Raw genomic sequence first — 12,905 nt, 5'->3', positions numbered from 1 at the left:
AAAAAAGGGAAAAGGGATAAAAGAATATTACTGATACAGGGACATTAAATACTACAGTACAATACATGTAGCGTGCATTATACTATATCAGTGATGGTTAACCTTTTCAACACCAGGTGCCAAAACTGGAGTGTGTGTGCGCACACCAGAGCACCGGAATCTGGAAGAGAGCAGCTGTCTGGCCCGCATGTGCACAACGGAACCCGGAAGAGCAGCTGGCGATGGTGCGCATGCCGACAGAGAAGGCTCTGTGTGCCATCTTTGGCATGTGTGCCATAGGTTCGCCATCACAATACTATATTTAGAGAAGTGATGGCTAACCTTTTCCAGACTGAGTGCCAAAAGTGTGCGTGCACGTGTGCAAATGTGCGCATGCGCCCAAACCCCCAAAATGCAATGTGGGCCGGTCCTTACACATGTGCCCTGCCCCTGCACATGCATGTGTGGCACCCCACATGCACCCTGCCCCCACGCATGCACGCATGCTCCCTGCACACGCTACACCCCATGCATGTGCACCAGGGACCCAATGACCAGCTGGCCAGGAGTGGCATGCGCGCATGTGCATCAGAGCTGAACTGTTCATGTGCCCACAGAGAGGGCGCTGTGTGCCACCTGTGGCATATGTGTCATAGGTTCACCATCACAGTTATACAGTATACTACATTCTACAATGGTTTTGTACTTATATAAAGTTTCATAATGATTTTTCAAGAACTTGAAGGTAGCATGAAATTATCACCAAATTGCTTCAGCAGCATTCTAGCATAAATGAATTTTCTTTTAACATTAATCTAGCATCTCTGGTACAGTCTGGGCTCCTAAAAGCACACACACATACATGTTTACTATGGGAACACTTTAAAAGGGAGGGGATATGCAGAAATATTTGCAGTTACTATATATATTGGTATTCTTCCTTTGGGTCTGTTTTTTTAATCAGTGTAGATACACTGGCATTTCAACTAAAGTTATCTATTTTTTTAAAAAAAAAATCTATAATTTTGAAAACAAGGTTAGGGGAAAGTCAAGAGAAAAATACCCATATTAATGAACACATGATATTTAGTAACCATTATGTAGAAAAATTGTTTGCAAACCCTAATTTACATGCCGAATATGAAACTAAATGCACAGTTTAGTGGAAATCATTTGTACAATATATGCAAATTTGAGAAACTTAATTGGACAGTGTCACAAAAACAAGAAACTCAAACTAGGTAGATTTGCATAAGTGAAACTCAGAGAATTTCACTCATTTTTCTGATAAACAATACATATATGGGTATTTTACTGTTTTTTCCAAGACAATCATGGAATTGTGTGGAGTTAATGGGAAGTATAAAATAGTATGCTTGCTGGAATGATGAAGTGTAAAAAGCTATGGAAGACAAAAAATACATATAAGACAAAGTTTTGAAGAATTTAAGATGAGAGAAAGCTTAAATGGTGTATACATTTAGAGAAAAGATAATTGCAAGGAATAGAGCATAAGAGAATAAGAAATATATAAAACTAACAGACACAAGGAAAATGGAAAGCAATTTCAATGTGAGTTAATTACATATTTCACAAGTGGATAAAGGAAGTTAAACAATGAACTTCTGGTAGAGTAAACTGAATTTTTTTTAAAAAAATGGTGAAGTGATTAAGGCATCAGGATGGAAAACAGAAGACTATGAGTTCTAGTGCCACCTTGAGCATGAAGTCAGCTGGAAACAGTAGCAAACCACTTCTGAAAAACCTTACCAAGAAAATTATTATATTATAATTTATAATAATTAATATTATTAATATAATATTAGAGAAATCCAGTTTTTAAAGTCTTAATTAACAATGAGGTAAGCCCCAGTGTTGCCTCTTTTTTTCCTCTTTTTTTCTTTTGGGCCATTAATTCCAGAATAAAGATTTATTAAGAATCCAGGCCAGGATTATTGTAAAATATTAATTTCCCCTTGAGAATTAGCATTGGATTTAAGTATCAAATTTAAATATCTTTAAAGCCCCACATCGTTCAGGACAGATATGGATTTGTGGAACTGCTTCTCCCTAAGAATAGAGGTTTGTTTCATTAGATCAGATAGGACAGATATGCTCCAGATTGGTTTCTTAAAACCCTGCCACTTAATGGGACCTTGGAAGTGTGCCTTTTCTATGGCTTCCCCCACCTTATGGAATGCATGCATGCATTATATCTTCTACATGGTTAAATTTTGAAGGTTTTTAAAAAAGAAAAGCTGGAATAGGATTTTGGGGGGGGGAGAGGTGGTGTTCCATTAACTATTTTCCAAAAAGCCTTATCTAAATAATTAGATTAAAATGCAAAGATAATGTCTTGTTCTTGCAAAAAAATAATAATAATAATTTACTGGAAAATCAAAGCCTTTATTTTGGTATTTGCTGATGAGGGGTTTTTTCTTGTTCTTAAAATGTAATTGAACAATCATTTAAGCTGTTTCAGGCATCCTCATTTAATTCTAGATTGCATGTTTCATAAAGAGGTGAATTATAGTTTGCCATCAGACTCTATGAAATAGTTTTGAAATCCTTTCTAATAAAAATAGAGAAAAAGAAAATAATCAAAATTATTTTGTATCTTATTATGATGTTTGCAATGATGTCACACATACAATTATCTGGGGTACAGAAAGAATATATTGATTTAAATGGCACACAAAAATAACATCATCAGTGCATTGATAAAACATAAGCAAATTTTTTATACACTCCCAAGAACATACCTGTAATATTCAGAAAAATGAAAGTAATTCAATCAAAAAATGAAAATAATACAGTCCTTGGTTGTATAAACAGAGACATAGAATCAAAGTGAAGTATTAGTACTATTTCAAAAATCTTAGTTAGGACCACAACTGAAATACGGCATTCAGTTTTGGTTACCACATTACAAAAAAGATGTTGAGACTTTGGAAAAAGTGCAGAGAAGAACAACTAAAATGATTAAAGGCCTGGAGATTAAAACATATGAAGAATGGTTGCAGACCACTTCATGGATGGTCTAAAACTGCTGTTTCTCCCTGTGACCCTCTGGAATCGCATTTCTTTCACAATTTGAAAGGGTTACTTCTTACTATTTGCTTACTATTCTTCCTTCTCCCTCACATTCTACTACCGTGTTTCCCCGAAAATAAGACCCTATCTTATATTTTTTTGAACCCCGAAATAAGCGCTTGGCCTTATTTTCGGGGAGGTCTTATTATTTTGGGGCACATGGAGCAAGATGGGGCTCCTCTTGCCATCATAGCTGATTTCCAGCTCTGCGTTTAAATATTTTCAGGGAGGGCTTATTTTTGGGGGAAGACTTATTTTAGCACATGCGCTCAAAAGCCCGATTGGGCTTATTATCAGGGGATGTCTTATTTTCAGAGAAACAGGGTACTACTTCAAAACAATTTCTTCTTGCTAGTTTTATTTCCACTTTTCCGTGATGCTCTGCAAATTAAACATTTTCTTTTCTTTTTTCAGCTTCAGACTATCAGCCACAAATACAATATGATGATTATATCACAGAATGATATTTAATATTTATCTTCTCCATTTTATCTCACTCTCCTTACAAAAATAATAAAATTTGTGGATGTCACAGGGGTCAATTTTCTTCCCCCTGCTGTTTAACATGCATATGAAATCAGAGCAGTGTAATGTAATATATTTTTGTTCTACAATTATTTATGTTGTTTGGATCATTGATTGAATAAAGGAATGATGTTTTCTTAAAATACAATTTAGCATGTTCATAAATCAGTACTAGTGATAAATGAGAATACATTTCTTTTCTTTATTGAAGAATGAATTCACTATATTCAGCTGGATACAGAAAATTAGTACTGCACTATGATACTGTGGTTTTCATTACTACATGGTTCTGGATTTCTTTGTCATTGCTGCATAAGAAACTTTAATTTTTGCTGACAGAAGAAATGTCCAATGTACATTCAGACCAGGGGTGAAATTTACTTACCTTCCCTACCTGTTCACAAATGTGTGCATGCGCAGAGCAAGGTTGGGTTCTACTTACCTTTATTACCGGTTCGCAGCAGGGCCGCATGCGCACAAGCATTTTTATGACATCGGGGTCGGTGGACGGAGCCTCCTGCCAGTTTTACTACCGGTTCTATAGAACCGGTACAAACCTGGGACAACCCACTACTGGTGCAGAGGCTGAAAATCATAGCAAAAAAGGTATACCATGATGTCCACACAGGTGGATGGGGCTTCATGCAGTCGGCCCTACAGTATTGTGCAATCCGGTAGGAACCAGCTGAATTTCACCCCTGATTCAGACACTACTGTATCAAGTATATTTTCTTCTCTAAAGCATCAGTTAATTTTCATGACAACATTCTTGTACCACTCAGGGTGAAATAAGATTCATGCTCCGGTTGCAGGTGTTCTTTCTGCTGTATTGTAGTTAAATACATCAGAAAGAAAAATATGCTATAGGGCAGGGATGAAATGTAAAATTTGTTACTACCGGTTCTGTGGGTGTGGCTTGGTGTGAGGAGGTAATGTGACTGGGTGGGCGTGGCCAACTTCTTTTTTTTTTTTTAATTTTTCAAAGCATTTTTTCTAATGCTTTGAAAAACTCTCTGCCATCAGGGAACTTAGCTGGGATCGTCAGAGAGGCTCTTTAAAAAATGCCTCTCTGCCGATCAGGGAACTCAGCTGGGATCGTCAGAGACTTTTCAAAGCATTTTTTTAACCACCTCTTTGGCCAAGAGGTTGCAGAAAAAAATGCTTTGAAAAGCCTCTGATGATCCCAGCTGAGCCACGCGATCATCAGAGGCTTTTTTTTTTAACTTTTAAAAGCATTTTTTCATCAGAAGAGGTTGTAGAAAAAATGCTTTTAAAAGTAAAAAAAAAAAAAAAGCCTCTGATAATCGTGCGGCTCAGCTGGGCATGGTGGGGGGGGGATGGCGCAGGGATTTTTGCTACCGGTTCTCCGAACCACCCATCACCATTGCTACCGGATCGGGGGATCTGGTCCGAACCGGGAGCATTTCACCCCTGGCTATAGGGCACTTCACACCAAAACAACTAGACACAAGGACAGTTTTTCCCCGAATGCCATCACTCTGCTTAACAACTAATTCCCACAATATTGTCAAATAATTTACTAAGACAGTATTACTATTATTCTTCTCTTCCTTACTAATATCTATTTCTTCCCACTTATTACTATAACTATGTTGCTTGTATCTTTCAATTATATTGTTTTTATTTGTTTCCTAGTACGATTTGATAGCTTATTAGTAACCTTGACTATCACTAAGTGTTGTATCTTTTTATTCTTGATGAATGTATTTTATTCTCCTTATGTACACTGAGAGCATATACATCTAAGACAAATTCCTTGTGTGTCCAATCACACTTGGCCAATAAAGAATTCTATTCTATTCTATTCTATTCTATTTATTTTATTTATTTTATTTTTATTTTATATTGGATTTCTATACCGCCCTTCTCCCTAAGGACTCAGGGCGGTGTACAGCCAGATTAAAAAACATGCAGAACAAATATTAAAAACAATTAAAAGATATATAAATTTGGCCCAATTAAAACTCATTTACCAATTAAAAACGTTTAAAACATTTAAAAACAGTTAAAAATTTCATCTTAAGCCAGCCCGGCTTGTTTAAATAAATGGGTTTTAAGGGCGCGACGGAAGGCACTGAGGTCTTGGATTCTCCTTATCTCTGGGGGGAGCTGATTCCAGAGGGTAGGTGCCCCCACAGAGAAGGCCCTCCCCCTGGGGGTCACCAGCCTGCATTGTTTGGCTGATGGCACCCCGAGGAGGCCCTCTCTGTGGGAGCGCACGGGTCGCTGGGAGGTCGTCGGTAGCAGCAGGCGGTCTCGCAGATAGCTAGGCCCTATGCCATGGAGCGCTTTAAAGGTGATAACCAACACCTTGAAGCGCACCCGGAAGACAACTGGGAGCCAGTGCAGCTCGCGCAGGAGCGGTGTTACATGGGAGCGCCATGCTGCTCCCGTCACTACCCGCGCTGCTGCGTTCTGGACCAGCTGGAGCCTCCGGGTGCTCCTCAAGGGGAGCCCCATGTAGAGAGCGTTGCAGTAGTCAAGGCGAGAGGTGACGAGGGCATGAGTGACTGTGCACAGGGAATCCCGATCAAGAAAGGGCCGCAACTGGCGAATCAGGCGAACCTGACAAAAGGTCCCCCTGGTTACAGCCGTCAGATGTTCCTCCAAGGACAGCTGCATATCCAGGAGGACTCCCAGATTGCGAGCCCTCTCTGTGGGGGCCAATGACTCGCCCCCAATAGTCAGTGATGGAGTCAACTGACTATATCGGGATGCCGGGAGCCACAGCCACTCAGTCTTGGAAGGGTTGAGCTTGAGCCTGTTCCTCCCCATCCAGACCCGTACAGCCTCCAGGCACTGGGACATCACTTCAAGGGCATCGTTGGGGTGGCCTGGGGTGGAGATGTACAGCTGGGTGTCATCAGCGTACTGGTGGTATCTCACCCCAAAGCCACGGATGATCTCACCCAGCGGCTTCACATAAATGTTGAACAGAAGGGGCGAGAGGACCGATCCCTGCGGCACTCCACAAATGAGAGGCCTCGAGGTCGACCTCTGCCCCCCTGCCAACACAAACTGCGACCGGTCGGAGAGAAAGGAGGAGAACCACCGCAACACGGTGCCTCCCACCCCCAACTCTTCCAGCCGGTGCAGCATGATACCATGGTCGATGGTATCAAAAGCCGCTGAGAGGTCTAACAGGACCAGAACAGAGGAACAACCCCTGTCCCGAGCCCTCCAGAGATCATCAACCAACGCGACCAATGCCGTTTCTGTGCTGTGCCCAGACCTGAAACCTGACTGGAACGGATCTAGATAAGATGTTTCCTCCAGGAATTGCGGAAACTGTCGTGCGACCACACTCTCAACAACCTTCGCCATAAAGCGAAGGTTGGAGACAGGACGATAGTTGGCCAATATTGCCGGATCCAGGGACGGCTTCTTGAGGAGAGGCCTCACCACCGCCTCTTTCAAGGCGGTGGGGAAGTAACCCTCACTCAACGAAGCGTTGATAACACCCTGGAGCCAGCCTCGTGTAACCTCCCGGGAAGCCAGTACCAACCAGGAGGGACACGGGTCCAGTAAACATGTGGCCGCACTAAGTCTCCCCAAAATCCTGTCCACATCATCAGGAGTCACAGCATCAAACTCCTCCCAGATAACATTCTCAAGACTATTCCTCGTCACCCTGCCCTGATCTACCCAGTCAGAGTCCAAATCCCCCCGGATCTGGGCGATTTTGTCATACAGGTATTGTCCGAAATCCTCCGCCCTGCCTTCTAAGGGATCCTCCCGCACTCCTGGATGGAGCAGGGCGCGGGTCACCCTAAACAGGGCAGCCGGACGATTCCCTGATGACGCAATAGAGGCGGAAAAGTAGTTAGACTTTGCCGTCTCTATCGCCACTAGGTAGGCCTTAATATGCGACCTTACCAGTGTTCGATCAGATTCAGCGAGACTGGCCCTCCAACCGCTCTCCAGGCGTCTTTTCCGGCGCTTCATTTCCCTCAGCTCCTCAGTAAACCAAGGAGCCGCATGGGATCGGCATCGGGTCAGAGGCCGCAAAGGCACAACTCGGTCCAAGGCCCCACCAGCCGCCCGATCCCAGGCGGCTACCAGGTCCTCGGCCGAGTCATGTGCTAGATCCTCAGGAAATGGCCCAAGCTCCGTCTGGAACCTATCAGGATCCATCAGGCGCCTGGGGCGGATCCATCTAATTGGATCCACCTCCCTGCGGCGAGGGGTCGCGGTTCGAAGATCTAGGCGAAGGAGTGAGTGGTCAGACCATGACAAGGGTTCCATGTCTATATCCCCTATAACAAGACCACTCAACCACTGGCCAGAGACAAAAATCAGATCCAGAGTGTGACCTCCCCTGTGAGTAGGGCCATGAACTAACTGGGTCAGGTCCATGGCCGTCATGGAAGCCATGAACTCCCGAGCCACCTCAGACGTTTCACCGACGGATGGCAAGTTGAAATCACCCATGACTAAAAGCCTGGGTGTATCTACTGCCACCGTGGCTATCACGTCGAGTAGCTCAGGTAGGGCTGTTGCCACGCGGCAGGGAGCCAGGTACGTAAGCAACAAGCCCATCTGAACCCCACGGCCCCACCTCACAAGGAGGGACTCACATCCGGCTATCTGAGGCACAGTGGTCTCCCTCGGACCCAGATCTATTCTATTCTATTCTATTCTATTCTATTCTATTCTATTCTATTCTATTCTATTGTAGTTCACTGTATTGTATTGTATTGTGTTCATGTGATGTGATTGATGTCCTGATGTTTAAGTCCTTTTTATTAAAAAGGCAAAGAAAAAAAATATTTTAAAGTTAGCAACCCTTGGGGAAGATTGAAGTTCAACATTTATTTCATATGCAGATTTAATTTATGCTTTCTAAAATCTTTTTTAACGTTTTCTTTTCTTTTATTCTTATATATACATCAACATCAATACATGAATAGTGTGGCATTTGGGTATCATTCATTTTGATACAAATAACAATACTGATATCAATAATATTATTACATTGCTTAGCTTATATACTCTTAAAATTAATACTCATATTTGCATTAAGATATAGTCCTTCATTATTTAGTTATTCAGTATTTCAATGTATCATTCTAATGCCAATTACAATATTATTTAAGCATGCATAATAATACTATCTTTCAACCTCTAATCTTTCCATTTAATTATTTTGTTTATTCTATTTAGTCAGGCCATCCTTACTAATCCTAATGTAATACACATATTGGATTAAAATATAATCCCTATACTCCATCTTGACATCAATCACCATATTATTTAAACATACATATTAAAATCCATATTTCAACCTCTAATTATTGCTTTTGTTCTATTATTTATTTCTACTTCTATTCTAACTTTTAATCAGGCCCTCATTCAGAGGTCGGATTCACTTACCTCCCCTACCGGTTCACAAATGTGAGCGCACGCTCACTACACTCATATATTAAGGCTTAATGTTGCTCCTCAAAGAATACAATAGTCACGGCTCTTTTATGTCCCAGGATTATTCAATCAGATGTTCAGATATTCCAGGAAGCTCTCCAAATATCCCCTTATATCCCCTCTATGAATTTAGTCATATATCTTTGCATTCAAATGTTTGTTTAACTTAGATATTTTCCTTGTTCTCACAGTTGAACGTCCCATAGTCATAGAGTAGATAAGTATAGAAGAGTTAGTATCACCACAGTTCTCCAAATAAATGTTGTTTATTTTTCTTATTAAAAATTTTCCAGGCTTATATATGGTATATTTTCATTTGTCAGGAGATGGCACTCTCAGCTTAGATTTCAGTGTTGTCTTGGTTCTAACAGGTATTTTATCCAATTTTAATTTGATTTTTAAAACCAAAGTCAATTATTAAAGTAAATAGATCCAGCATTTTAAAATGCCTTTCCAAAATAATGCCTGTCCAATTTAACCATCCAATTTTCTATGCTTTGGAATTTTTAACTTTTGCCCTCTTAGTTCCTTTCTTTGGGGTCTGTAGTTTTTCTCTATGTGGTTATTTGCTGCTTTAACAAATAGTTAAGAGTATCTTCTGAATTTTTCCCCTCTTTTCTTTTTAGGATTAGGTTTTAGGTAAAAACGGAATCATCTCACCCAGTTCCATTCACTGTTCATTTACACCGTTCCTGCACTTTCTTTGTTGCCTCGGCTGTCCCAGCTTCACAGCAGCCACTTTTGGTCTCCTCTTCATGAGGGAGAGGCAAGAAAGACCTGAATCAAGCGGGAGTGATTGTGACTCTTCACAATCTGCAGGGTGCCCTCTTTACCATCCCTCCGGGGTGGCTTTAACTTCTTTCGGAGCCCTCTAATGGGGAGAACTCAGTGTGGGAGCGCAGAAACCTTCTCCTCATGTCTGATCTCGCCGTGACATCAGCCGGAAGTTTGTTTTCTAAAATCTAAATCAGTAATAATGTCTCAATATATTGAGTTTAGGAGAAGGAGCTGTCAATCATCTAGCATTTGTCTAATTTTGAAATATTTTAGCATGTAAATGTTTTTGTACTTGATTGACTTGATCTACTTCTTAGATTTTATTAAGCTGTTGCAGTGGATGTTATTTGAACACTACAAAGTAACAATGGAACATGTTAACATTTTGTTAGCTAAATAATCTGCTTTAACAGAATAATAGGGTTGAAAGAGACCTTGGAGCTCTTCTAGTCCAACCCTCTGCTCAAGCATCCGTATACGAGGGGTGTCAAACTCAATTTCATTGAGGGCTGCATCAGGGCTGTGTTTGACCTCAGAGGGCTGGGAATGATCAGGGTCGGGGTGGGAGTGATCATGGTGGGTGTTTGACACAGGCTCAAGATGCATTTTTTTCCTTTGCATTCAAACAGCTATTCCAGACAAAGGGAGATTTACTTTCTGGCACAAATAATCTCAATTCCATAATGTAAAGATAAAAGACATGTAGAGTCCCCAGCTGCTCTGGGGTTTGACTCTTTTGTATAGGAGCAGAGCATAAATGAACTGACAATTTCTCCAGATGTCTCTAAAAACTGTCTGTCCAACAGTCTATCAATCTTTCTTACTACCTCTGACACAGCCCTAAAGGAGGATTTAATATTAGTAATAATTTACAAAGTTGATATATCACCCAATTCTCAATGACCCTGGGTGGCTCACACAATCAAAATATTTACAATTAAATCAATCACAGGTAAAAGATTAAGATAAAAAATGATAAACTCAGTGATACGAAGGGCTTCACTCTCTCTCATCAAAGACCTGGGTGAAGAGCCAGATGTTTTTGGCTCTTCTGAACAACAGCCATCCAGATATTGGACAGTACTTAGTTCTAGTTGGCATATGCTGCTAAAGACAAGGTGAACAAGGTGCTGTCTCCTGCAGCACTCTGCCAGCCAAAATGGTCCACGGAAATTGATGTATCTTCTAATGAGCTTCTATTTAGAAAATGATTTGAAAGATGATATAGACACCTTGCGGTATTGGGACCTAGTCAGTTTTGACACAACTGTTTTATGTCATTTATGTTGCTGCCAAGTGATTTAGACACCATCTTGGAGGAGAAAAAAAGAACAAATGTTAAATGAATCAAATATGAAAAATTAGATCAGCTTCAGGAGGCAGAGTCTCAATGTTTAGATACAATACTAATCTCAATAGTTCAAAGCTTAGCATCTGGTTCTCCTTATCTGGATTTAAAAGCTATGCAGAGTTAAGCCTAGTTAATATTTGGGTAGAAATATGAAGGGAAAAATAACCCAATCTTGGAGATACCTAGTTCTGGTTGGCAGATGCTGCTAAAGAGAAGGTGAAGAAGGTACTGCGTCCTGCAGCAATCTCCCAGCCAAAACGGGCTGCGAGGGGGCCCTGTGTTGCCCATCTTTGGCCTCCACGGCCTTTTGCAGAACTCTGCTGGCCAAAAATGGACTGCAGAGGGCCTTGTGAGTGCCCTGAAAGGCCTGTTTTTGGCCAGCAGAGTGCTGCAGGAGACTGTGGAGGCCAAAAACGGGCCGCAGCCAGGTCCTTTGATATTTCCAGGCCAGCCCCATGGGCCAGATCTAAGCACATGAGTTTGACATCCCTACCCTATACCATTTCAGACAAATAGTGTCCTATCTCTTCTTAAAAATCTGTGTTTGAGCACTGACAACTTCTGGAGAAAAGTCATTCCACTGATTAATTGTTCCTACTGTTGGGAAATTTCTTCTTAGTTCTAGGTTGGTTCTCTCCTTGATTAGTTCCCATCCATTGCTTCTTCTCCTGCCTTCAGGTGCTCTGGAGAATAGGTTTATTGATAGTTCTTCCTAAAATATTACCCGCCTTCACATTTTCATTTTTATTTTCTTAATGTTAAAAATGGATATTTAAACTTTTCTGAAGTGAGGGGATAAAATTGACACTAACAAACTGTTTACAGATTGCAGTATTATTGCAGTGCCCTAGTAATAGTCTCAGTTAAGCAAATTAATCTCCAAGGGATAATTAGGTACTCTTAAGTAGTAAGTAGTTCAAAATATAGTCAGAGACTTTTCTGTTTCTATTTGACAAAAAATGTTTTTAGTATTTACATTTTAGAATTTAGAATTATAATATCATTGCCACGGCTATTTTGCTTTCCTATCTTCAAAAGCAGCAGATTAAGCATAACAAGTTAGATTTTATTTTTCTTTTGTGTATTAATTTTTAGAAGTCCAGAAATATTTATTACAATTGCAAGTTGTGATGGCTTATGTGATCACCTCACTTAATGACCTGCTCTCCATGTTCTCCTCCATGGGCTCAGGTCAATAAGGAAACATGGGGTACCTTGGGATGGGAGAGGCCCTGGGAGGCCTAGCATAGGTCCATACCCACACTACAGCATCTCTCCAGCTCATATTTGGCCTGCCCTCGGTCTTCCAAGGGTTCCCCCACCACATGACAAACCCAAGGTCCACTTCCCATAGTCGCTGCAGGCTTTGGGTCTGCTTCCGTCCCACATTGGGTCTTCAAGGTATTCAGAACCAGATGAGAGGGAAATATGTGGGGGGAGGGAGGTGCTGCACTCAAAGGCAGACAGATTGGCCGCCACTCAAATTTTATTCACATGACCATAGGGGAGTTGCAGCAGCCATAATTTTGAAACTCGGTCAAAAATAGCTTTTGGAGGATTTGTCATAACTTTGAATGGTCATTAAGCAACCAGTCATAAGTTGAAGAGTACCTACTGTCTCTTTGTAGAGTCCTTATGAAATATAAGATTGACGAAAAAGCAGAATTTGTACAATTACAACTTTTTGTTTGCATCTTTCATGTAGGCTTTTTTAATAATTAGATTTTTATTTGCATTT

Source organism: Pantherophis guttatus, chromosome 5 (assembly GCF_059756535.1).
Source record: "Pantherophis guttatus breed Tessera chromosome 5, ASM5975653v1, whole genome shotgun sequence".
Taxonomy (NCBI): domain Eukaryota; kingdom Metazoa; phylum Chordata; class Lepidosauria; order Squamata; family Colubridae; genus Pantherophis; species Pantherophis guttatus.
The sequence above is the reverse complement of the archived record's forward strand: the minus strand, read 5'-3'. Positions refer to the sequence as shown.